General features: G+C 43.8%; 1 protein-coding gene across 2 annotated transcripts in view; it reads right to left on the bottom strand.

Annotated features, from left to right (window-relative positions):
* GPC1 (glypican 1) overlaps window positions 1–25,690 on the bottom strand; it is a 200,723-nt gene that overhangs the window by 158,295 nt on the left and 16,738 nt on the right. The window contains exon 1 of one of the 2 annotated variants that reach the window (XM_071566419.1): window positions 5,297–5,330. The exons of the other annotated variant lie outside the window; for it this stretch is intronic. The gene's annotated coding sequence lies outside the window, so the exon portion shown is untranslated. Of the gene's footprint in view, window positions 1–5,296; window positions 5,331–25,690 lie in introns of those variants that run through there. 2 annotated transcript variants of the gene reach the window in all.

Below are 25,690 nucleotides of genomic sequence, written 5' to 3' on the forward strand. Positions count from 1 at the left end.
CATCAAAACCAAGACATAAACTGTCTTCCCATCACCGCATTGCATATGGCCATCATTGTTAGTGTTGTCCTACTCTCCTTGTTTCTCATCAAATCCCCTTCTCCTTTCCTCAGCAACACCAAGCAAGTCCTTGACTAAGAGCCTTGCCTGAAGAGCCCCCAGCTTTCATCCCAGTATCCTGCAAGCCCGCGCTGCTCCCCCTGGCATCTCTCCATCCCCACAGCCCCACTCCTGGCTGCCCACTCTGCCTGCAGCAGGCAGGACTCAGCTGAATCCCAGCAGCTGACTGGGGGCAAGATGGGGGAAGCCACCACATAATGTCTCAGTAAGTAACAGATGTACAAGTGACTCCAGGGGTGCTTTGAGAGAAGATGTGGCAGTGACGCTGACTCTGTAACAAGCATTATACTCAGCTGGTGCAAGAACAACCACAGAGAGCCAATAGCTCAGTGATCTTATTTAAATTAGGAAGTTGCAAGCTACCATACTGCAATAGACAACAAGAGGTGGAGCGACCTGCACCCACTCAGCATCTCTCCCTCAACACAGACATCTGATTACAAGCATGTTCAAACACAAAGTAGAGACCTGCACAGTTCCTTGTAATCATCCATTTCAAGCTGAGTATTAATGAAGAAGCACATTTTATCAGGAAGAGTTTATTTTCTCCTGATATCATCTATCCTGAGACTATAACGTAAGCAGTTGAAACATAATTTCGCACTCTGCAATCTCTACTACAAAAGGCTGAGGGAAAACATCATTCACTGGGCTGGGCAGAGTTTATGCCTGTTTCTGTTTGCAAAAGCTCTTGAACTTTGAAAGCTGTTGGGCTGTTGTAAATAAGACAACATAAGCATACAGGTGAACTGAGACACACAGAGGACCACAACAGAGCTCCTCTTCTCAAGCATTTTCAAGCTGCAGTCCTTGTTACAGCACTATTTATGAAACAAGGAAAGTACAACACTCCTAGAATAGAGTAATAGAATAGGCATCTTCATGAGTCCTTCAAAGGTACAAATTCACAGCTGGTTTCATGCCCGTGAACTGTAACGAACCCTCAGAAAAACATGAGTTTTACATATCACCCTTGTTGCATAATGAAAGCATCTCATTAAATTGGCTGTCGTGTGGTGTAAAGTTTGGGAACTGAATTTGAGAGTTGTCAAGCACCCACTGCTTGCTCTTGAAGTCAAGGAGTTGTGGACATTCAGCCTGCCTTGGGATTAACCCTTAGGAACAGCAATTCTCCAAATGCACAGCAGATCGACATTGCCGAGGCACCTGGTCAAATTTTACTGCCTTAAATGGCAACACCTGTAGCTCATTAAAAATGAGAAATTAAAAAAAAATATATCCAAACCTGTTTCATCCCAAAGGACCAGAGAAGACATTAAATGACACATATGCTAAGTCATGTTGCTTAACACGTGGTTGGAAGGTACTCAGAAACCACAGTGACAGCAATATCCAAACCTGAGTAGCACAAAACAGACAGCTGAACATCTCCAGGGAGCATTAGAGCATAGCCTGTGCCCAAAGTCAAAATAAATAAATAACATCTCAACTGACTGCATGTATCACAAATTGAATAAAAGATCAATTCTGCTTTCAAACAATAAAACTAGGAAATCCCTTAATTCTGCACCCTGTGCCTTAGGTACAGACATATTTATATAAGACACTGATCTCACACACTCTGCCCTCTTAAATGCCAGGGTTTGACCTCTTGATCACTTGAGCTACTTCAGGATTGCTGAAAGCCATAACCAATGGTTACAGTCAGGGTAGTGGCTGACACAGGGGATCTCAGCACTAATATCAGCTCCCAGGGTTTCACTCTATGAATTTTCTGTCCTCAGAAAGCAGGAGTTACATTGGCAGCTCCTGCTCTAGGACCTACAGGCACCAGCAAGAAGCACACAGGCAGCTGGGTCCAAAGGAGTCGGCCAAACAGCAGTGGCTGCTCAGGCTGGATGGTCGAGAAGACTCCTGAGACAATTGGCAAAGGAAAACCAACCGGATTTGCTAATTTGGCTTTATGGGAACCTTGAACCAAATCTCACTCCCTAAGACCTCACTTGCTGGGACTTGCAGCTCTTTGATGTTCATAAAGACAAAAGATGGAAGGTAATGACTGTTCTTACTGAGGTGAAATCTTCACAAGAGGTGATGTCAGTCTGGTCTGACTACACAAGTCCAAGGGCAAGGAAGTGGAGGGATGACACTACTGACAGGGGACACTGCTGGGCTACAAAAGGAAGCGTAAAATACTTCGGCAAACACATCATAGAAGCTTGCAGGAAAGCCATGGAGAAGTGAATAAAGAAAACACATTGCATTGCACATAGGAGTTTAATTACTAAGTGACTGCTTAGCTATCCATGCAAAACAATGCAAAAGGCCATTATTTTTAAGGCATCTGGGGCCACATCACTGTGCACAATGCACAGTCAAGTGTGTCAGCCAGATGGCAAATCAAAGTCCAGCCTGATGAACAGCCCTGAGGTTGGTTAACCAGTGTCCAAGAGAACTGACGTTCTTGCACAGGGACAGACGCAGGGGCGGGGGGAGTGAACAAAAATACCAGGACACATCAATCATCTCCAATTTGTTAAAGAAGACTTGCAAAACATATTAAAGAATTCTGATTGCTTAAAAGGGAAAAAATATAGCATATAAAAATTCATAACATTGGCCCTAAGTGTAACATGACTAATGTAGGAATACACCGTAGGGAGAGGTATCATTATCAGACTGATGGAAAATGACAGACTTCACGGTCACAGGTCTTCCTTATAGTCTAAACCTGAAGTAATAAATTAAGCTAAGTACAGATTAGGAATGCTACTTACTCGTATCTAGCTTAAGAGAAAAGTGCTTGTGGAACAGGAGAAGGAGGAACACAATTACCACCTGTGTATCCAGGACAAAGGAGGAAACCTGGCAGAATGGGGGCAAAATCCTGTTGTGATATGAACTCCCATCAGCTTTACTGCAACCAAAACTCATAGACTTAGTGGAGTTGTAAATTTTCCTTTACAGATTGGTTTCATTGATCTCCCATGAGGTTTATTACAGGGAGTAAGATGGTGTGGATGTTTGGTGATGTGTTCCCCCAGGAGATTTCTATGCTCTACAAATGACTTCAGAGTTCTTCAGCTGTTTGCTCAAATCCACACCAGTCTCTTAAAAGCATCTGGTACAACCACTAAAACAAACTGCAGTACAGGACATGTCTGAATTCAGTGACTTTGGTGGTTCTGTGAGCTCAGGAGGTTTTGGCAGCGATTGCCATATGCTTCACTAATTCTCAATTTGGTGATTTGCCATGGTCTGCTCACACTCAAGCCTGTGTTGGTCTGCAGGAAAACTGCTTACTGTAGTAACTGTAGAAACATGGAGGGTATTGGAGGAGTTCCTGCCTTCTAGCCAAGGAAAGGGCTAGGACTTAGATTGTCTAAACTTACCAGCTGGTTTAAACAGGAGGCATTACCTCCCCTGCCAGCCTAGTCCTGCTTCTGGTCTTTGGCTGGCACACTCAGTGAGAGCACAGAAGACTGCAAAGATCATAAAGCTGGGGGAAGAAATACCATAACTCTAAGTCCAAAATATGTGTTTCTGTATCATAACAGAACAATGCAAGTAGAAACACTGCTACAGATAAATGAGACAGAGAGAGGTTTGTCCCCACAGGAAAGTGCCAGACTCAAAGGCTGCTGCTTCCACAGAGCCATCTCCCTGCCTCCTGCAGGCACTCATGTAGACCCTTAAGGTCATTGGCAGAGGACACACAAATTTGTCTTCCATAGGGAGTGAATAGGAATAGCAAACTGGAGGCAGAAGCTAAAGAAAGCATTTGTTAACAGCCCTTTGTACAAATGGGAACGTTGCCTGTCTTGACACGCTGCATGTGAGCTGAAATACAGCTCACTGGGTGGGAGCTGCTGGGGGCGGCAGGAGTTGTTCATCAGCTCCTTAGGAAACATCATGAGCCCCATGAAAACAGATCCAAGCACCAGGGCAGGTGCCTGCAGGGCTCTCTGCCCTCTGCAGCACAGCACAGCCCCACTCTGCCCCACAACATTTACACCCTGCGGGCAAAGAGCAAGGCAGCAGCTATTTCTTCTTGAGATGAAAACACCTACTAACACTTCCCAAACTCCTCCATGCACACCAGTGGACTCCTACTCCACAGTGACTGACCACAGGTCAGCTCACACATGTTATATGGGAGAAAATGTTCCACTCTGCAGTATCAGACTCTTACTATTGATTTGTACTATAGAAACGTATAGACATGCCTTGTTGTACTGTGCATTTTCCATCTACATTGTAAGAGTCAATCTTTGGAGGCAGAAGCTGTTTTCAGGGCATTCCCCAAGAACAGGGAGAGAAAATGAGCAATCACCATGTCTGTTTTGCAGTTGGAGGCACAGGCATTCCCCTGCCGGCTCCTGAACAAGCAGCTGTTTTGTCACAGCACTGTGACAAGGCCACACAGTCCCTTACGGCAGCGCGCTCGCACAGCTCCAGAGCTGCCAGCATCCAGTGAACACTTCCACTCTACTCCAAGCAGGGACAGGAACAAATCCCACATTGCTGGGCACTGGCTACACAACCAGTATCATGGCACTGCACTCATCAGCAGCTATCTGGTCCAGAGAATGTTTTCAAGGTGAAAAAATTGCTCTCTAAGTTTAAAAATCCTACCTCTGGAAGTGTTAGGTGTCCACGAGAAATGAAAAAGAATACGAGGAGAGGGTATGGAAAGAGCCAGGAGTGTTCCTTGCAGCTTCCTGCTACTAAATTAGGCTAAGCAGAACGTGAGACCACCCTGAGGAGTCCTGTGGCTGTGGAAGCACACACTGACAAGTAAAAGGAGAGCAGGAGCGACAGCTCGAAACCAAAATGGAGAGTGATAAGAGAAGCTCACAGCAGCTCTAGCAACCGCCTGAGGACACGCTGGGAAATTTAATGTATTAAAATAACACTTTTAAATAATGTTCTAGTTAATTGATGCTAAATTACAGCTGAAGGCCTGTAGAAGTACTTTTGACATCTGAACTAATACCAATTTAGTTTATCAGGATTAATATTATTCTAATACATGCCAAAGGAATTAATAAGTATTGGTACTTTAAAGCCTTAAAAGTCATGTTTTGAGATACTTTAGCATTCTTACCCCCCTTCTCCTTCCTCTCAGCTCTCATGAAAGCTTGCTTGCAAAACCTATTAAAAATAGAGGTGTTTTCACAAATCTCATCCACTTGAATGATGATGTCATTCTTACCATGCTCCTTGCTATCCCTGAAGGCTGGAGGAACACTTCAGTTCTTCAAAACACCAGAAAGGGAGGGGGGCCTGGTGCAAAAACAGTATCCCCTGAAGAAAACATGCTCAAAAAATAAAAGGAGGTATGATCACACCTCTGCTTCCCATAAACAAGACAAAACCCCGAAATATTACCTATTGGCCAAGCTGTGATTTACAGTAGTAAAAACACCCCAAAGTTTCACTTTCTGTTGATACCCAAATAAGGTTCCATACCTCCTTCCCACTTTGCTCCAAAGCATCTGGGAAACAGAGGGCTGGAAGACAGAGGTGGGTGGGGAAGGACAGCAACTCTGCCAGTCCTCCCCTTGTTGTGGTGACAGCCTCACATACCCTGTAAATCCAGAGGCAGCAAAAGCAACTGCACAGTGGTTTAGATGGCTCAGCCAAAGGAATTGCTTCCCATCACCCCTGACCAAAGTGCCTTCCAGAGCAGCGATACTTCAGCTCAGAAAGCCACATGCTGGGCTGCAGGTGTTAACTCACAGCCTCTCTGCTGTTATCAGTCTCAAGTGTTGTTTTTCAAGCAGTGACACACAAGGAATTGTATCTAAAATCTCATTAAAATTTAACAGCATTTGGCACCCTTAGCTTTCCGCTTCAGAAGTGAAGTCTCCAGCTCAGATAGTCAATGTTTTTATTTTCATATATCACATTGCTTCTCTCACAGCACTACATGCTAGCAAAGTAATTCAGCAGCTAAACCCAGCCTTTCATACCTTCCACCATTCAGCACCTTGACCTTCTTTCCTTTGTTAATTGCTAGAGGGTTTCTTTCTACCATGTGTGTTTGTTTTTGTGTCAGGGGTAGCCTGTCCTCAGGGCCCACTTTCTGCTACAATGAGCTTTCCAATATCAAAGCAATACTGGGGGAAACTCAGGAGGAAGGGGACAAATCCTTAATGAATGGAAAGCCTAAGAGAGAATATTTAGGGTCAATTTGGTATTTCTTAAAATTATCCTGGTTAGGTGAGCTGTGCTGGCAGGAACATTAAAGTTCAGACAGTATCAAACTAATTACAGCCATGACCAAGAGTCCTGCTGAACCTGTCCTGGGGTTAGATACTGAAGGAATCATCTTCTCAGGGGTTCTGGGTTTGAGTAGGCAAAAGCTAATGGGAGCATAAATATGTAAAAAAATATTTGCTGGATATAAAACCCCCAACAAAACAGAAAAAATTCCTACACCAACTATAGAAAACAACATCCCCATGTCCAAACAAACTCACTCTCAACTTGGATCTATTATAGTGAGGTGTCCCCCATGCCAGCCACTGTGATATGGCAAGTCCAGATACAACTGTTAGAAAAGTGGAAACTGCTGGGATATGTTCTGTGATGTCAGGACTGACATTTCATAGCCTAATACAAGACAGAGATGATAATCTTTAAAACTAAGCCAGAAAAGAGGTAAACCAACAGTGAATACTGCAGTCCCAGTAATGCCTGCAATTCTCAGGGAACGTGGACCATCAGCAGGATCTTGCTTTATAACTGAGGGACAGCAGTACAAATTTCAGCTGGGCCACCAGCTACAAAAGTAATCTGGAAAAGATTCCCAACCATCTATAACTCTCCTTCCACTGATGTGTTATGCTGCAACAAAATTCTACCAGGGAGACCCCTCAGAGCTGTGCTAACATTTAAGGCACTGCTGCAGATCCACGGCTTGGGACAGGGCTGAGCTGAATCACCTCAAAAGCAGCACTGTGACCTCCCATGCACAGAACTACCTGTTCATGCTCATGGCCAGTGCACCCTTCCAAGCAGGGCAAGACACCCTCCCTTCAGGGACAGCATGCAGAAGCCAGGGAGGAGGATTTGGCCATCAATCCCACTGTCCCACTGGGCAACCCTAAGGGTTCAAGAGAAAAAATTAGCTATACTTAAAAAATAATTTTAAAAAATGTCATCCAATTGAGAAGCTTTGAGCTTCAGTTCTTTCTTTTTGTAATGCTGTTCCAGTGAGATTTACACCCCAAAACATTATGACAAAATACATTTAACTAAGAAGCAGAAGCACCAAAGCTTTCAACATTTTTCCTCTCTCAGACCCTTTTGTTTCCGCCTTCCTGTGGAGGTTATTATTTAGCTGTTGAAAAGCACTTCTGTGACATGCACAACCGAGTCCCATTTCAATCAGTGTCAGTGAGCAAAGAGTATCAGCTAAGCAATGCACTTAAAGCAGGATCCTAAAGGCCAGCTATCAGTAGGATGAGACATTGCACCCTAAAAACCTGTAGGTGTTCTGCTGGTGGCAGATGTGCAGCCAGCAGGATCACACAGAGAGACCCAGGCTCGTGCTCCGCAGGCTCCACCACATCACTGCCTTGTAAACTGCAATGGATGCATCTGTATGCCAGGAAAAGCTGGGGCAGCATCAAATGTGAAGCTGATGGAAAAAGCACCACGCCATGTTCATTCACACATATTCATGACATTTGCCAGCCCTGTTGTGTAACTCCTGTCAGCCAGTCTATTCTGTGAGCTAAACACAGATCAAAGGAAAGGAAAACAAATACTCTTTCTAGCAAAAGTCCAAGTTAAGAACTTTAAGAAGACAAAGTATTAGAAAGGCGTCCTTTCTTCCAAGATAAAGATACAAACCTAGCAGGGCCTGAGAGATGAACTTGCCTCAAATATATATAATTTTTGTTGCTGTGAAGTGGCAGCAGTGCCAGGGTGCTGGTGGGCTGCAGGTCCCCAAAGCCCTGCACAGGATACACCCTTCTGAAGTCTGAAGCATTTGGATGAAAAGTTTAAAAACCTCAAAGACAGAGTGGAATTGATTTGTGATTAAAGGAAGGATTAAATGCTGAATCTGGCGCAATCAATAGCCCTGCTAATGCTTAGTGCAAGATTTCCTGCTCCAGTCAACCCCCCCTTTTCTTTGCTTTGAGACCATTGTCCTTATCAGTGGAAAGATGATCCTTTGAAGAAAACGTCTGTCTTTGTTTCCCCCCACACACACCATTCCTCAGCACTGCTGCACTCCAGCCTAGTACCTGCAATGCCACTGGCAGCACAGGGACAAACCCTGTAGGATGCTGATTTCCCATCAGTATCCTTACGCTTATCACTCAGCTCCTCTCCCCCCAAAAAACCCAAACCCATTCCAGACCCAAATGCCACTCCTAAAACCTCCATACACTCTTAAAAACACCAAAGACCTAAATTTTCTCTTAAAACCAGGGGGGATCCTCTGGCCTGTGTTCAGCTTTCTTCTCTCCCACAGACTGGGCTGAATCTATGCAGCATGTTTACAGACAGTGATGTGGGATGTGGCTACCCCCAGTATTAATTTTAACTTATCAGAATCCATAATAACGGCAATTAGTCCCCATTAAGCAAAGGATCTGCATGCTTACACTTCACAGCAACAGATTTTATTTCTTCTCTTGCAATTAAGTATTTTTATTAGCCAGATGGATCGTGAAATTACTATAAAAACTAGGATGTAAACTCTCTAAAAGCACCTTAAGTAATTAATACTGATTTATAAACATTCAGGATTAGAGAACAAATACTTAATTCTCCCCTAATCCCTCAGCCAGCACTGCTTTGTGTTCAACATACAGGAATATAGATTAACCAGCCTGAAGTTAATAGCATTTGAAGGCCAGAGCTGATCCGTCATGCATGGCACCGTGATGGGCAATATGCTTCCACCACCCAATTACTGCAACCTGCGGGATTAGGACAAAGTCAAGAGACTGTCACTTGCCTGTTCTGTTTCCAGCTTTCCCCACAAACTCACAGACACCAAGATTAAAGATATCGAACCTTTAAAGAGGATCAAACTGGTCAGTCACCTTATAAACCTATAAACCAGTGCACTACACTGGGATTAAGTGCTAAAAGTGCTCCTTATTGTTTCTGTTGAGTTTTATGAGAAGTGATTTCTATTCCCAGTCCTGGCAATGAATTGGGGCAAGTCACACGTTGACATTTGTGTGTCCCTTGTCATCCTTCCCCCCTCCTCTGCTCAGCAGGCGAGGCCAGGGCTGCCTCCTTTCATACAGCACAGCCACATGCAGCACCACTCACTGGGAACCAGGCCACCAAGTGCTGTTGTAATACAAACAATTAATAAGAATACAAGCCAACATCAGGTACTATTCACCTCCCTTTCAAGCTGTGTGTCAGCATGAAGTGCACTGGTTTGGGTGTTAATAGGAAATTAGGGCAATATTCCCAAAAAGCTCTCAGGTACAACTGACTGAGCCAAAAAATGTTTGTCTTTTCCTCTCCTAACTGGTGGTGCCCTTCTGTTCCTGCCAGTGACACACCTTTAAAGGCAAAATATTCTGTGTGTAAAGAAAGGCCTAATCAAAAAAACCCAGTGCTGAAGTGAATAAAAGGTGCCACTGAGGAGAAAAAGAAGTCTGTCTAAAGCCTGATTTCAGGCAAAGCACAAGAGCTGCTCCCCTGTTGCATCATCACACAAGCATGAACATGGCTAAACCAGCTTGGCAAACCTGGCAGAAGGCAGGGTGACCCAGTCTGCTGAGGCAGGATTTCACTCACATGTTACATCCACCTGGAACCAACTAGGAAGGGAGGAGAGGAAAAGATACACAAAAATAACACACGCTCTGCACGTTTACCTGTTGGTCATTCCAATTCATCTAAGTATTGGATGGAGGGGAAAGTTTCAGAAAGGAAAAAAAACTAAATGAAGTACTGTTGTCTTCTGCAGGCAGCAACTTGTTTCCCAGGAGCAGCTGTGCACCTGCATCAGCCAGAGCTAGCACTTCATTTAGCACAATCATCAGTTCAAGCCTTTCAGGTGTTTTATGGCATGACCTTTGCCCACAGCAGCAACTCCAAGGTCTCCTGCATACACTCTTTTCCCTTAAGTCCAGTTTGCCCTCAGGTGAGCTAATACACACCAGGACCACTTGTCACAGCATCTTTCCCAGAATAATCGGATCTTGCACTTATGTAGCACTTCAGCTCTCAAAAAACACCTCAGTGTTTTATGAATTTAACAAGATAAAATACACATTCTTTTTCCAGGTCACTTCACCCAACATTGCTGTGTGGGCAGCTCAGGGATGAAATGCTGCTGCAGTTTAATAGTTCACTACAAGTTTTACAGCAGCAAGAAAATACCATCCTGTGCACCAGAAACTGCATTTTGACACCTGAAATTGGGAGTTAGCCATGCTTAAGGGAAGGAAAAAAAGAAACAACCCACAACTCTCTTGGTTTGTGTCTGACACCTGAGTTTTTTAATTCATTGCTGCCCAACTCATGCATTGGAAGAGAAAGAGCAGTTGTTTGCTTTATCCTCCCTGCCAGATTTGAACTTGATCTCTGACATTATTGTGTGTGTGTGTTACTATCACAGCTACATAGTCAACTAATGACCAGCAGTGAGACTACTCTGAAACAGAGGTGCCCTTGGAAAGGCCACCAGCCCTTCTCCATCCATGCCGTTTTAACAGTGAAGAAAAACAAGTATCAGAGCAAAATCCTGTGCTTTGCAATGTTTTCTCCCCCACTGATTTGCCATCAGTGGTAGCTGACAAATCAGCTTCTGGACACGTGCAGGAAGCTCCTGTTTGCTCAGTGGTAGTTGGGTCATTATTTCCAATGCAAAGCATGTTTCTGACTCTCCCAGTTCAACTCTCACAACACCTTTTGCTGTCCCTTCAGATTATTTTAACATTATTCATAACACTCCATCCCCCATTGCCTACTTCTGCTACCAGGAACAGCTCTCTTATCTGTCAGCCACATCAATCCTCTGACTGCTTTCAAACTTTCTTCAAAAACCTCTTTTGTGTCACTTCTTAGCTCTCTTGGTTTTTTGCCTCCTCTATGATTCTGATGTGGTCATTCATCTTAATGGAAATTTCCCCCAGAAAGCTGAGTATGTGTCACCAGTTACCTTTTTCACATGTTTTTTAGACATTTGATCCAATGAATAGAGTTCCATATAAAATAAAACTATTTTATTTACGAGCTGCAAGGACTAATTCCCAACATTTGTTCCAAGAATTCAAAGTAAAATACCTCTCTACTGGTTTGTGTAGCTGCCATGAATGCTAGTGGATAAAACATACAACCAGTGAGGAGAGATTCCTCTTGGTTGAAAAGAAAGAGTTCACTTGGACAGATATTTTAAAGCAAGACAGTGAGTCTGTTTAACTTCAAGTCAGTCCAGTGGCTCAAGCCACTCCAGAGTACTCAACAAAAGGAGTCTCCTGTGGAGCCTCAGCAATCTGGGACTGGATGTCAAAGCTGTGCTTCTTTATCACAACGAATAAGTTGCTTTCTGGAAGATGGAATAAGGGTCTTTAGAGGTCAGACTGGAAGTAAATAACAAGAAAACTTTTCATATGCTGCTACATGGAGCCTTTGGATAAATACCTCAAAGAGCCTTCTCCAAACCAAGGGGGCTTAGATTACTCTGTGTGGGTAGAGATGCAACAATTTCAGGATTTCAAAAGCCAATATGCCTGTGAGTTCAGATTTAAATTACTGTGCAAGCCACATTATACACAACACACGTAGGAACTTAATGAGAATAGATTTCCATGTTAGTCCTCATTCTCACAGGTAAGAAAATAAGTCCAAGTGAAAGCATTACACATTAAGTGCAGGGTGAAGATACAATACCATTACTTGCATAAATATTTACCCTGACAATTTTTAAGGCTCTTATAGGAGTCTAATCTCCTTACATAAGTGATGGAGACAGATCAGAAACTGCAGAGCAAGACCATTCCAACACAGGCTGGCCTGTGTAAAATACCTGAAGTTGGCCTTGGGAATAGCTCTTTGTGCAGTGTATGACGTTTTGCAGGACCTGCATGAAGTCCCATGAGCTCCAGATCAGCTTTCCAAAGTCACACTCTGACTGCCAAGACCATCCTGCAGTTTCACCTTCACTGAGAAGGCAGAAATTCCACATGCAAAAGCATATTTTGGCCACCCACCTCCAGCATCATTGCAAAAGGAAATGAGTTAATACTTTCTCAGTATTTCAAGCATTCCCCATACAGGGTGTACCATCATTAGGTCAAATTCTACAAATCTCCAAAGCTCAACAGATATATCACTTACTAGTCCTCTTCAACTCCCAAGTCCCCTGGAGAAGCCTGGAAATGCAACTCATCACTGAGCCATTTGCTTTCACATTCATGCTGGATATTTGACATGAAGGCCTTACAGCCCTGGAATTTACCATGTAAGCAGCAGCCCATAGAGCTTAAACGGTGAGGGGAACCCCCATGCCAAGGCAGGGCCTGCCATCCTCATGTGGGTCACTTTGTTCTAGATGGCCACGAGGATGGTGGCAATAAGAGAAGGCAAAGGAGGATGTCTGTGCAGTGCATCACCACATATCCTTATCAGCATCCTGGTGCAGTTGCCACCAATCTCTGGAGCCAAAGTCATGTATTTGCTGCACACTTTCATACTGCTCATGAACTTGAGTGATATTTGCTGCAAAGCACCTTGTTATGTTCTAATGAGGGATGCCAAGAAAAATAAATTACAGAGAAGTAATACTGCCTTCTAAAATGAAAATCTGGAAAGAGTCCAGAGAGTTCTATGCAAATTGTATACTTTAACCACAGGATTTCTCCAACAGTTTTCTATTAACCATCAATCACTAGTTTTAAATCTAGTCTGCCTTCATCAGAAACCAGAAACAGAAACGACTGTAGTTGTCTTCCACACTAAATACGTTATACCCTTATGCTGCAATTTACCTTTCTTTAAATTATGCTATTTCTCCCTCTGCTTAATATAAAGAATACTGCAAAGACAGCAATACAGTTATTTATTTGCAAGGGAATGGAAAGGTTAAAAGCAAACACTATATAAACTATTATTTATAGACCACAATGGTGTGCCTTCTACAGTGGAAATGCAGAAGACACAGCCTCTTCCCTTGAGAGATTTCATTGTAACTGAAGCAGAAACAATACTGAACAGTCACAAACAGTAGATACAGAGGAGGAACACATTTTAAGCTGCCCTTATTTCTACGAGGTTAGGCACAGTGAATATGTCTAGACTTATAACCTCTCATACTTTGTGTCTGTGTACAGTGTTTCAAAGTTCAGTGCCTTGTGGAAGAAGTGCATTTTAAAAGAAGACTTTATGCAACTCAGTACTGGCAACTTGAATTTAATTTGGTGGTGTTTTTCAGGTGAAAGAGGCATTAGCAAAGTCTAACACCCAATTTAAGACCTCTTTCCAAAACCCTACTTATAAAAACAAGAAACGTATGCAGAAAGGTCCAAGAGCATTATGAGGCTTCAGGATTAATGTCTTAAAAATCTGTCCATCCAGGCCAGATTCTGACAGCTACACACCAGCCAGGGCCAGGAGCATTTGTAAACACACACTTCAGCTACTTCAGTCCTGAACGTGCATATACAGAGAAGAACAGCTAATTGAATAACTAATGCTTTAAGAGCAGAGTTTTCTTAAGTGCATTTGGAATTTAGATGCCGAAATCCCACTCAGGGTTATGTGGTTGAAACTAGAAGGACACCACTGTGGAACCATGTGTGTCTGTGGAGCTATTCCTCCAGGTTCACAGGAGGGTCTTCAAGCACAACAGTGAACAGCTGTACCAAACAGTTGTAAGAGAAGTACCTTTACAGCACAAACTTCTCATCTGTTTGTTTGGGGTTTTTTCCATAGTACTGTTGAGATACAGGAGTTTTACCAAGTTTTTTTTAATATATATTTTTCTGTGATTTAGGATGTGCTCAAGCCTAAGATTAAAACCCACTGTAGTTAGTGTTAATGTAGCTCCATTAGCAATGGAAGGCACTAAAAGAGACAAACCTCATGAGTAATCACTCAAAAATGGTCCAGGACATAGGACATAGTTACAAAAAGTACAGTTTGGATCTGAGGTCCTTACTTACAATGACTTAGCTACTTTCTCCTACAGCCAAGGCAATTCTGCAAATGCAAAAAGGTAAAAATAACAACCTCAGAGTATCATTGCTGAAGTACTGGACTACTGCCATTCATTTCAGTAGCTGAAAGAGAAAGGCAGGTTCACTGTCCTTTTCTCTTTTGTTGGTACAGAACATTCACATCCAAAATTACAAGAACACCTCTGGAAAATCTCCAAACTTGAGAAGCTTAAAGAAAAAATAATGGGCAAATCTTGCAAAACATCCCCAAATGCTGGGATTCTAAAGGGAGTATAGGATTGCCAGGCTCTGCTGTCCAAAAGATAAATGGGAATAGCATGAGGAATGAAGCAGCACTGGCCTGGCAAAGCTTCCTATGCATCACTGTGTATGGCACATTTGAAGGATGGCCCAATGCTCACCCATTGCACTTAAAAGTCACAAGAACTCTTGCAGTTTGTCTAAGCCACAGCACAAGGCACACAGTTCTTGGTGGCCTGGTGGGACATATTCTTCTTCCTCACAGCCATCCCAGCTCACTGTCCACACAGCCCTCAGCCACGAGCACGTGAGTAGCCCCTTCCCCCAGACTGGGAGTGGATGGAGTGCTACCAAGAAAGATTTGGTTTATTATTACTGGCCTAAGATGTAGGAGCTCCAGTGTAAAGCCCAATCCCACTGCACCTCTGCCAGAGGCTCCCAGGACAGCCGTGGCTCGCTGCCCCAAGGACGCCGCTCGTGAGCCGCAGCGATGCTGTTACAGCCAAGCTCTGCTGTATTACGTGATTCTGAGACCTGGGCACAGCTTCAAAAGCTGCAGCAGCAATGAGTCATGACATCAGTTACTCATGGCTTGCTGTAATGTTTGGGGAAGTGATCAGAAGTATTTATACATCCAATATACAGAAACTGCCACCTCCTCCACACTGGGCTAAAGCTACAGCTGCTACTTACCACAAGTAGACAAAATATAACAAGACTGGAAGGCTGAACAAAAGTGGAGGGAGCAACCAAAGAACCTGACCTGGCTCCTGTGCATTCCAGGACCATCCACAGGTACAGTGAAGGTGCAGGGATTTACAACAATTAGAAGAAGAAAATCCAACACTGAATTCTCTACTCAAATCTCCAGCTCTGGGTTGACTTCTGCAGTCAGAAGACTTCGATAGGAATTCTGACAAATCAGTTTGTACATTGCCAAATACATCTAAACCCAGTTTTTTATAAACAAAGAGACTGAAAATAAACACAGTGTGGGCTTCATGACCTCCCTACGTGCTAGTGAATTTGAGATGAGCACAACCCCACCAAAGCAAATGGGATTCCCAAAGGTAAGAGAGCTCGCAATGACACGATACAAGACAGTGCAAAGACTAACTGGGTAAAGCAAGTCTCCCAAGGCCTGACCCCTCAATTCATCTCTAACAAGTACTTTTTGTTCCTGTGCTCGGTACCCGTATCATGCCATTCACTTGCCTTTGTTTAACTGAACACGTTTGAAGTTTGACTCTCCCCAGCTATCACATGTTCATCTTTTCCCAATGTAAATCAGCACCAAACAAAAACAAGCAAAAAACCAACCAAACAAACAAGTGAAAGTTGTTGTGCAAACAGAAATGTTGAAGTTGTTGAAAGCTATGCAGAACCAGCCCTTTATTGCCCTTCTCCTTCCTGTCACTCACGATCCCAACTATTAGTTAAGCTCCACAAATGCCTCCCCTCCAAACCGTGCCATTCCCTCATCTGCATGGATTTCAGCTGGAGAGTAGACAGACAAAAATGCCACACCAAACAAATTCACCAGCAGCAGCAATGTTCTGGTGCTGCCTCTTGCAGAGAGCTTTCAGCTATCCAAAGTTTAAATTAACTTTCTGAGAGGGCACAAAAGCCAGACCTCAGGTAATTACATACTCATCTCTCCCTTGGGCTCAATATTTATTTATTTTAGGACATCTAACAGCTCTCTTGGGCTTGTTCTGCAGCTCTGGAAAAAATGATTACTTAGTCCTTGAACCTAAAACTGTATTCTGAGTAAATTTTACACCCGGAGCTATACAGGGTGATTAAAAAAGGCAGAGTTTATCAAACTTTCTGAAAGCTTGATTTGCTTCATGGCTCACCTGTCTTCATAAAACCCGCTGAAGGCTGAAACAACGGGTAAAATTTCACAATCAGCACTCGAGGAAGAAAGAGAAAGTGTATACAAACACTTAACTTTATTGATTTTTATTTTTATCTTGTTTTCTCTGATAATAATTGGTAAGCATTATTTGTTTTGTTTTTTTAAACAAACCACCTTGTGAGGTTATTAATAAAAATTCACTACCCACTATACTTTGAATCTTTTTTCAGCTCACAAAGGGGACACAATCCAGTTTGAAATGAAGACAATCTTTCTGGCCTTAAAATCTATGAGCTCTTACATCACTGCTTCAATCTCCACACATAAGTTGTTCCCCTGCAACACCCAACAGTCTGTCTCTGCTGGGCTTCAGAGTTTTGCCCATTACCAGAAGGGCCATCTCGCCATGTATTTTACACAGTTATCACCATGAGAGGTCCATGTGTAAAAGCAGATGTTTTCCCACCAGGGTGCTGCCCTGGAGGTCCAGTTGAAAAACATTATAGTGAATATATGAATGCATGGAATTATGGAGTTCTGTTAGTTTGTTTTAAAAACGTGGTTTTTCATAACATGTTGGTTCAACAGCTGGAACCAGCTCAGTGGCTGGGATACTCCAAAGGGGATATCCCATTAACATACATGACAAATTGAGTATTTGTGTTGATATAAGATCTGCTTTTCTCACGCTCTAGGAAAATGTGGTGTATTATCTCTCTGTCTGGAGTTTGAGGGTGACTGCAATGAGGATTATGTGAGGCTGACAAGGACCTTTGTCCCCCCTTCTTTCTCTACAGGCTGCACATGCAGTTTGTACCACCTTTCCCAACACTTCACTGCAGACAGAGAGCAGCAAGCCCTGTACAAAGCCACCTTTCCTAAAGGAGCAGAGACATCATTTGTCTTTTTCTTGGGAGGCTGGCAGCCAGGCTTCAGACTACAGTTTTAACGTGTGCCCTACACTATATGGCATCAGTGGGAAATACAAACCTTCACCTGCAGCCTTCCCTTCCAGCCCATTGTCCTGACTGCCCTCCTGCCCTCACACCAACCATGCAAAGAGACCAGAGACACAACACAGATTCAGATGTAAATAAATCATTCTATCTATTCATGCTCTGCACTAAGGACTAAAAAAATAAATTTAATGCTAAACCATGAAGGACCTGGTTATCACAAAACATGAATTAGAACTGCCATAACTGTCCGTTATTTGTATTGTGGCATGTTAGTTTGCAGCTCAGGTTTTATCCACTCATGCTTTTTACAGCACTCCTGAACATTTTGGTCTGCTGGACCAGTCAGCCTTTCCTGGCTCTTCAGTTTGGGAACAGCTGGATTCAGTCAGCAAACCTTTCCTCTCTGGTGTAGGGTGACATGGCCAGCAAGAACCATGCTGCTGGCCTCGGAAAAACAAGACTTTTAAAAGCAAGCCTAAAGCTGCACTGCAGGGGGAAAGGAAGAGGAGAGAGGAATCACATTTTTGTCTATATAACAAATATAGGCTTATTTTATTCTTAGCCTGCACTGTCTCTGACCATCCTGTGTCACTTGTTCTTGAGAGTACAGTAAAGAGTGAAACCATTATTAATGAAAATAAAAGAGAAAAGGAAATGTAATTCTGAATACAGAGTTCTCAAAGCAACCTCGAGCAAATCATTCTACTTCACAGCAACTTGATTTCCCCAACCACTAAACAGGATAGTAAATGCTCTGCTGTTACTTTATTTGAGCGGCCGTTCTGAATTCTCTTAGGATATGCTTTGCAGATGGAAAAGTTGATGAGGAGATATATATAAATGCATATATAAAACATTCATATGCCCCAATGTGCTGAGCTTCCAATATGGCAAAGAAGCAATGGCAATGATAGAGTGGAAAATGTCATTTAACTCATGATGGTAGCTTTGAAAGTATAAACAGCATGAGTTCCTTCCTTCCACAGGTGCAACTGCATCCCATGTCATGCCTAGGTAAGTGAGGTGGGATCTTATTTCCCCAGCTATGAATGGTTCATGATCCCTGCTGGTCACTAGCAACACACTTTTGTCTGTTACAGGACCTGGAGGAATAGGAGGAAATAAATACCTTATCAAGGCAGAAGACAGCAGATATTTTTTATGACCTCTGGGAACAGAGGTCCTATTAAGTCTGCAAACACTGCATAAATGTCTCCAGATAAAATTGTTAGCTCTGGATGGAGCCCATCTTCTAAATGCTTAATTGTGAAATTACTTCCCAGAAGACTTTCTTCATGTCTTGCTAAACTACTAAAGACAGGCAGCCCAGATCCATGCAAAACCTCCAGCAAGGAAATACTTAGCCAACTCAACTGCATAACGATGACAGATTTTGAAAGTGATGCTTGTGGTGACTGCTGAGGGCCAGAAAGTGAAAATAGCATCAGTGAGGGGCAAGTCTTTACCACGTTTCCCAGGGCTGTCTGAAGGGCCAGGCCACCAGCCTGTCACCACAGCTGTGCCAGTCAGCAGAGCAAGGGATGCTTCTCACTCAGATCCACACAGACATGTCCATGTGGCCAAAGGCACACAGGGCACAACCACCTCTGCTCTTGGAGCCCAGTACATCCCTATGGGAATATTTTAGTCAGGCTAGAAAATTGGAACTTCTAATAGAAATCAACAAGTTTAGATTTAAAAATGAAAAAAAGCAATAGTCCAGGATTGCTTTATAATGTAGACATAAAACAGATGATAACTATTTAAAATACTTCATAAAAGCACTGAAACTAAGCATCTCCTAGAGCAGAGCCCTGACAAATAGCCCAGCCACCTACATGCATTTATGGTTGTGGCTGTCCAGGGATCACTTAGAACTAAATTAGCAATGGAAGTCATTAGACAAGAACAATTCCACAAAACCAGTCTCAGTAGCAGAAAATGAATGAAAAAATCACAATTGCAGGCAATGGGGCAGAATGACAGCAAACCAGACAATTTCCTCAATGAAAGAAATGTGAATTGCAAAAATTCAGGCAGTCAGCACGTGGCAGAAGTGCCCTGAGGAGACTATCCTTACTTCCCCCTCTAGGCTGCAGAAGGTCATTTAACACTTTCCATTTAAGTGAGAAGACACATGATGATGTCCCTTAAAATGCATGCAAGCCTGAGGATTCCTTCTGCCAGGTGTAATTGCAGTGCCCTGGCCCTGTCAGGCTGTGGGGAGCCAGCACCCACCCTGCAGCATCTGCCAAACAGAAATAGCTGAGCTTTTCTGCAACAAATTTATCTCTTAGAAGGAATGAAATTCAGGAGACTTGAAATTGAAGATGAGTGCACAAACCACATTGCTATTTCCTGCACCTTGTTTGACAAAATGGGATCTGATACTTGAGATGGGCAGATCCCTTCATCTCATTACTCTGTGACAGGATGAGAGAAGTTGTGCAGGAAATCATGTGCAATATTTCTCCATCCTGATGTAGTCTAGAAAAGGTCCTTGAAACTCAATTAATACCCTACATGTTCTTCATTTCACAGCCCTAAAGAGAAAGTCCAAAAAGGCTGTTAAACCCATAGATACAGACCTTTTAAGGCAGTAAGAGCATCCTAGGGCAAATGATCACAATATTCTCACTCGTCATTCTCTCTTCCTCAAATATCTGCATTTGGTGTCTGTCAGAGACAGGCACTGCTGCTGAGCCAAGCAGATGTTTGCTCTGATGGGTTACCACTTCTCTTCAGCTCTCCTTCCTTCACAAAGTCTGGTTCCATAAGTGCACCATGAAAGCTCAGCTCCAATCCAGCTTTCAGCCCGCTGCCCCTGCAGCAGGGCAGGTGTGTGCCACAGAGCCATGCACTGCAGGAAGGAAATGACCATCAGCACTAGTGTGAGCCTTCCAGACAAGAGAAATTCCTTTTGATGGCTCCATCCCTTCCAGGAGAGGAGCAGCTGTGCAGATGCCAAGTGCTGCAAACCACAAAGGCCTGGACAAATGGTGGCCTGGACAGGGAGACATATGTACCAAAACAGGACATTTTTTTTTCCCTCTGTAATTGAACAGGGCAGAGGAAACACACTCCATATACACACACACCCAAATGACAGTTTGCTCTGGTGAGATCTCAGTCCTAATAACAACCAGGTCTGTGCTGCCAGAAACCTCTGGTCCATGTTCCTCAGCCTCCCACAGCACAGACCCAAACTCACAGGGTGCCTCTTCTCCATGAAACAAGGCACCATCCCTGGCAGGGGGAGTTGCAAAGAGCAGTTTTCATCTGGTCAAGATTTCACTACTTCCTTTTCCATGGCCTTCTACGTGGAGGAGGCTGGGAAAAGAAAGGATTAAGAGAAGTCCTAAGGAGAGGGTCTTGGGGGTGTCAGTGGATGAGAAAGCAAAATCACTACTGCGCTGCAAGTTAGGTCCAAGTGAATGGACACTGGTATCTGTTGGACTGGCGTTGCAGAAGCACTTGTTTCCAGCCCAGTGACTTAGCTTTAAGAGAAGCTTAAAGAAAGCCTCAAAATCCAACCTCTAAAATCCTCTGTGTGCCTGCACCAGCTGCTGCTTCGCCAACTGAGAAGCCCTGAGGCTTCAGCCCAGTTTCTCTTCCCCATTTCTTCTGGGCACTGAAGTTCCTGCCTGGCCTGAGCCTTGCTGGCTGACAGAGGATGCACCAGCAACATCAAGACTGAGGTCATGCTCAGCTCAGGGAAGTTGTAAACCCCTGGCTGCAGGTCTCTGTTGTAGAGATTTCTGTGTCCAGAGCTACTAGAGCATATCCTTTCCTCAGGACTAAGTTCAATAAACCTCAGCACCCTGACCCTCTGTGTGGTGTGACAAGTCAGATTTTCACCTTGTCAGTCCGGATGAAAGGTCTTTACAGACTCTCCTTGCACACCATGAGCAGATCTCATGGGGCCTTATCAAATGCTGCTGAAAGGAGAGGAACCCAGGCTGGCTTGGGAAGCACTCTAACCTGTGATCTGGACATGCAGGAAGCAGCTCCAATTTGTCTTGACTTCTTGTTTCTTTGCACAAGGCTGATGTTTACATAAACAAAGTGAAAGCAGAGGCTACAGTGGTGACAGACAAGCCCTGAGAGCTTCAGCAGAGGTTAGGACCTAGGACAGGTTGCATCTCAGCAGCACTTTTTAAAAGGTATTGTTGTTAACTCCCAGGCTGGACAAGGTAGAAAGCTCTTCTTTATGAATTATAGATAAGGCTCTGATGCAGCAAATGCCAGACATCCTGATGCTCAGCTAAATGCAAGGGAGGAGGGAGAAAAACCACACACCTCATTCCCCAATCTGGTGTGAGTTTATAATCAAAAATTTTTCGAGGTCAAGTGCCACACTTTCAAAAGTACTCCCATAAGGCTCTGAACAAGCGGTTAGATCTTCAAAGACCACACTCTAACTCAGGCACATAATGAAGTGGAGAGATTAAAACAAAACAAAGCAAAACCCACGCCGAGACAACAGCAGCTGCCTGTGTCCACCAGCAGCCGAGCAAAACACAGGCCACTGGGCAAAGCTTCAGCAACAGCCCTTCAGAGTCACCCAGCCCTGTCACTCCCAGGTCTGTAGCCTCATCCAGCAACGCTGTTGGAGGGCCCCGTTCCTCCTGAGAGCTGCTGGTGCCATGAACTTTGCAAAATCCTGCCACAGGAGCCAAGGGGGAAGAAGGGAGCACAGGCAAACCATCAGAAAACGTTATCTGCCATCAAGGGATGACAGGCTCAGAGGTGGAGAAGTGGCCTTCCAAAGCATCCCCCTCTTCCAGTATTAAACATAAAAGGTTCTGTGGGATTTGGGAACTCAAATGCTTATGTTACTGCAAACAAACACTCCAGCTTTTGCAGATGTCTGAAGGACTGTCAGGCAGCTGTGGAAAAGGAATACGATGAAACTGCCCATAAGAAAACCGTTAATTCAGACCAAAAAGGCAGGAGCAAAAGAGCTTGGCAGATCTTCTGAGGGCAAAGTTACAAACCCCAGTTACTGAAAGTCTGAATCCGGGAAACTCGATCTGATAGAGTTAAAAGACACTATTTTGGCCTGTCAGAGCCCTGAACCAGCCAAGTTCAGCCCAGCTGCTGCTGTTCACAGCTACAGTGGCACCTCTGAGCAGCGAATTAGAGAAAAGTAGCTTTCCCAACACAACAGGGACCTCTGTGCAATGCCAGAAAATTGTACACCACTAGCTAAAAATACAAGTCATATTTACTTGAAAATTATTACATATTGGAATAAATATTAATTTTTAATTTAAATTATGACAGTGTTGAAAAAGGTGAAGGTAAGGCATTTTTTATGTCAGCTACTTAAAAGAAAGTGACGGTGGGTTCTGTTTTTCTTATCTCCCACCAGCGCCTTGCACAACCATGTCAGAGTTGGCTGCAGAAGTGAGAAAAATTATTAAGGAGATATCCAGGTTTTCTCCTTCCAGTTTTAATAGCTGGTTTCCTTTTGCCAATGCTATGCTTGGCCCTCTTGTCCTCCACTCCAAGATATTTCTACCAGTTCTCATTACTAGTTCAACACCTTCAGGACCTGGCAGACATGGCTGCTTCTGACAGACAAAAGTCTGGAAACAGATGACTTATTTTACTAAGCTTCATAGATGCCAAGAATTTTTTAATTCTCCTACTCTCACCTGACTCCCATGGCACTGAGGATCCACTGCAGTTGGCTTGTCCTGACAGGGTGACAGGCATTATTTGAACTAAAACCAGTAGTAGCACCATTATTGCCCAGGATAAGTTATAAAACCTCTCTTAGCTCATACCAACATACACCTCTGCCCCGTGGGGTGGAAGAGATGGGCTGTTCAGAGAACCCTGAAGTTGCTGTCTCATAGAGGACAACAAAAACCTTGGGGAGTTCTACATAGTTGTGACATGTACTGGGACCCCAGTGGTGATTTTGGTCTGCCTGACATCTCACTATTGGCCCTTGTAGCACTTCAAGGCCAGTGGTACCTGGGGACACATGGAGGTGATTCATCAGACCTTAATGCTTTAGGCTGCATTAGGTATTTAGAGGACTAGTCTTCATGACCCAGCTGACCTTTCCAACTCCATATTAACCTGTCAGACCAATATTCTTGAAGAAGAAGGAATGAACTCAGATAATTCAATTATCAACAAAGGATCAACTACATTTGTGTAGAAAACAAGATGAGGATAGGCCTGACTGCATGGATAGTTAATTTCTTGCTATATTCAACTCTGTAGAACATCCCACACCTCTGCCTTTTTTCCAGATGAATTTTACAAAGCAGTTTTTTTAGCTGCTACAATCGTGTTTCTTTACCAAGTAGCATCCTTTCTTGTTCCCTCAAAACCAAAGTCTGCTCTATACAGATGCCTGAAAAGAAGAGATAGGTCCTGAGTATCTGTCAGTTGAGAGGTTAGCTTAGATTGTTTTTAATAGTTTGTGGTACTCATAACTGGTTTTAAACTGACAGGGGAAAGTGATAAAAGAATAATATCTGTGCTTCTGAGCTCACATCAAAGAAGAGCTTTAAAGAATAAGTAAAAAGACTGTCAGAAAAGGAAGACTTTATCCAGCAGGCTAACAAAACAAGCTTCAAAAAAACAAGAAATAGTGTCCCAAAACAAATGAACCAGACAGTGAAAATGTTAGTTGAAAAGTAAATATTTAACAGGGACCATATCTGCTAAGAGAAAGACAAAAAAGCCTGAAAAAACTGATCACAAGAGAGGTGCTTTTGCTGTAGAAAGAAAGGATGGCCATAGGATTTGGAAGCACTTATAGTTCTTTTCTGCACTACTGACTACGTTAGAGTCATCAGCCTGAGCTTGGCTCTCCATTACACTGCACAGAGCCTTCAGATTATTCACTCCCTGACATGAATTTCTCTTACAAGGCTTCTTAAAACTTCCCTTTGTATCCCCAGCTTTTTAACTGCCATCATGAGTCCTCAAGGTTTAAGGCTGGGAGACAAAGCAGCGGTCTCCTGTTGCAAAGATTAATGCCACTGCACAAAGAAGGGCAGGCACATGAATTAGCCACAGGTCTTTCAGTCCCACAGAGCCTGCTGCCCAGAGCAGTGTGCAAGGCAGGTACCCACAGCCACCCACAGCTGGAGCAGAGCTGCCCCTGGGGCAAAGAGCAGCAGCTGGCAGTTCTCCCCCGGGGGTGCTTCCCTCTGGATCTGCAGTGCACAGAGCGGCAGCAGCTTCCAGAACCTTTTCTGCTGAGCAATCCCAGAGCAGATGGTGCTCGCTGCTTATACCTGGAGCAGTGCTTAGCAATCTCAGAAATGCTTTCTGACGCACACTTCCCCTAAATTGTCTTTGCCATTTCCTAAACTAGAACTCATGGATAAGCAGCTCCTCAGTCACTCGGCTCCAAGGGAGCCCATCATCCAATTCCAGGAAGCGCTACTCAGCGTGAATGTAAAAAAAGGCTTTGACAGCACCCACTGCAGGATCCCCTGGGTCCTCAAGTCACTCCAAGCAGCTCAATTTCCCTTCTAAACCTGCACTACTAACAACTATCTGATATTGTCCCATTATTCCAGACATCCCTCGTGGAAAAGAAGGTGCAATCACTTCTCCAAATCTTGAATTGTCTTTTGTATACAACTCCTCCTTAGTATTAGGCTTATTAATAAAAGCCCTTATATGGATTTATCTGGCCTGATGATCAGAGTGAAGAACAGCCATGCAAGTTGAAGGGCTTTGCCAGTTTAAAACAGGCAAAAGTGCTTCCTTACATAGTGGGAGATGAACTGACGGAGCTTGGTGCCATGGGAGTTTGGGGGCAGACCTTATCCAGCAGGTTTGGAAAGAGATTAGATAATTAGTGGACAAAAAGTCCGTAAAAGACTGTGAAGGGATGTACCCTGATATACCCTCCTGAAAAGGTATGAGTGTTTGAGAGTACAAAGTGAGAGACTTCAGAAAGGTGGCACAGTCGCACATTTTGTTCCTAAATGTAATCTTCTGCTAGAGCTGTCAGAGACAGCCCATGGGGTGACCCCATCAGATGCTTCTTTCAGGCAGCTGAAGGGCACCAAGCCCCTGACACACCACTCCTAGGCCTGGCTATCAGAGTGAGAACCAACTGCTGCTATGGAGGCCAAGTGGACACCAGATATGGGAATGTGAAGTCCTCAGCACAGCCCTAGAGCTCTGCTTCTGCTCCATCATCAAGGCAAAATATGTGGTCCAAAGCACTGAGTGTAGGATATTGCAGAGAAAACCTACATTAGAGTTGTCTTCCCCTTGCTTTAGGTCTTTGTGCACACTTTAAAGCCTTGTCTCAGCACGGTGGGTCAGCCCAGCAGCAAGCCCAGGGATTCTGGGTGTACAGAGAACAGCCACACCAGCACATTCACACACAATGG

The sequence above is a fragment of the Pithys albifrons genome, chromosome 11, assembly GCF_047495875.1.
Source record: "Pithys albifrons albifrons isolate INPA30051 chromosome 11, PitAlb_v1, whole genome shotgun sequence".
Classification (NCBI taxonomy): Eukaryota; Metazoa; Chordata; class Aves; order Passeriformes; family Thamnophilidae; genus Pithys; species Pithys albifrons.